Source organism: Cyprinus carpio, unplaced genomic scaffold (genome assembly GCF_018340385.1).
Source record: "Cyprinus carpio isolate SPL01 unplaced genomic scaffold, ASM1834038v1 S000001450, whole genome shotgun sequence".
In the NCBI taxonomy this organism is placed as follows: domain Eukaryota; kingdom Metazoa; phylum Chordata; class Actinopteri; order Cypriniformes; family Cyprinidae; genus Cyprinus; species Cyprinus carpio.
This window is the reverse complement of record NW_024874166.1, coordinates 1-1,250: the sequence shown is the minus strand read 5'-3', so window position 1 is coordinate 1,250 and position 1,250 is coordinate 1. Positions and strand designations below refer to the sequence as shown.

General features: G+C 38.5%; 1 non-coding gene across 1 annotated transcript; it reads right to left on the bottom strand.

The window, feature by feature from the left end:
• Positions 1-241: 241 nt before the first annotated feature.
• trnaa-ugc lies at positions 242-312 on the bottom strand. Its single transcript has one exon. It is a non-coding gene; the product is annotated as a tRNA-Ala (tRNA).
• Between the last annotated feature and the right edge of the window lie 938 nt (positions 313-1,250).

The window sequence follows — 1,250 nt, the reverse complement described above, 5'->3', positions numbered from 1 at the left end:
TTAAACTTTAAGAAGTGCTTGGAGTGCTGACACATTCATCCAGATTACCGGAACTTCATAAACAGAATAAAATCTTTTGCTCAAATTTGCCAGATTCACATGAAACATTAAACAGTGCTTCGGAACTCCATAAGACAGAAGTAAAATTCTTTTGCTCAAAAACTAGGATGACGGAACCCAGATTCTTTCTTTTGCCTCAAATTCCTGCAGATTCACATGAAAATTTGCATTAAGCAGTGCTTGGAGATGCTGGGATTGAACCCAGGACCTCATACATGCAAAGCATGCGCTCTACCACTGAGCTACATCCCCATTTAGGTGCACTGTTTTTTGTTTCTGTAGGTTTACAAACACACTCAATCCAGTTGCGAAAAACTCTACAGGACAGAAGTAAAATTCTTTTGCTTAAAACCAATTAAACATGAAGTCTTGGAATGCGAAACATTAAACTCCATAGACAGAAGTAAAATTCTTTTTTGCTTAGCCAGATTCACACACTAAACATGCTGGAGATTGAACCCAGGACCTCATACGCGGGCTACCAATGATTTCAAGCATCCCCATTTAGGTGCATTCCATTTTGTTTCTGAAGGTATCCATAAACACATTTAATCTTTTTTTAAATGATTTTCTTTCAAGCTCACAGGTAAAATTCTTTTTTGCTTAAATTTTGTACGAATCTCACTAAACATTAAATAGTGCTTGGAGATGCTGAGAGATTGAACTTCAGGACTCCTCGACATATGCAAGAAGCATCGCTCTACCACTGAGGCCAGCATCCCCGCTTAGGTGCAATTGATTTTTGTCTTGTAGGTATTCAAACGCCACTAAATCCAGTTGCAGGAACTTTACAGGACAGCCAAAATTTCTTTTGAGCTCCAATTCCAAGCATCAAACATTAAGAAGCGCTTTTACTTGATGCTGTGGGATTGAGCCCAGGACCTCATATATTCAAAGCACAGCGCTTCTACCATCGAACTACATCCCCCTATTTAGGTCCACTGTGTTTTTGTTTCTGAAGGTTTACAAACACACGCAATTCCTTTTAGAACGATGCTCTAGTTGACAGAAGCAAAATCTATTTTTGCTTAAAATTCGCGATTAATCTTAATTAAAACATTAAACAGTGCTTGGAGATGCTAGGATTGAACCTAGGACCTCATACATGCAAAGCAGCCAATTACCACTGAGCTTTCTTTACATCCTCATTTCAGTGCAGATTTCATTTTGTGTTTCTGTAGGTTGACAAA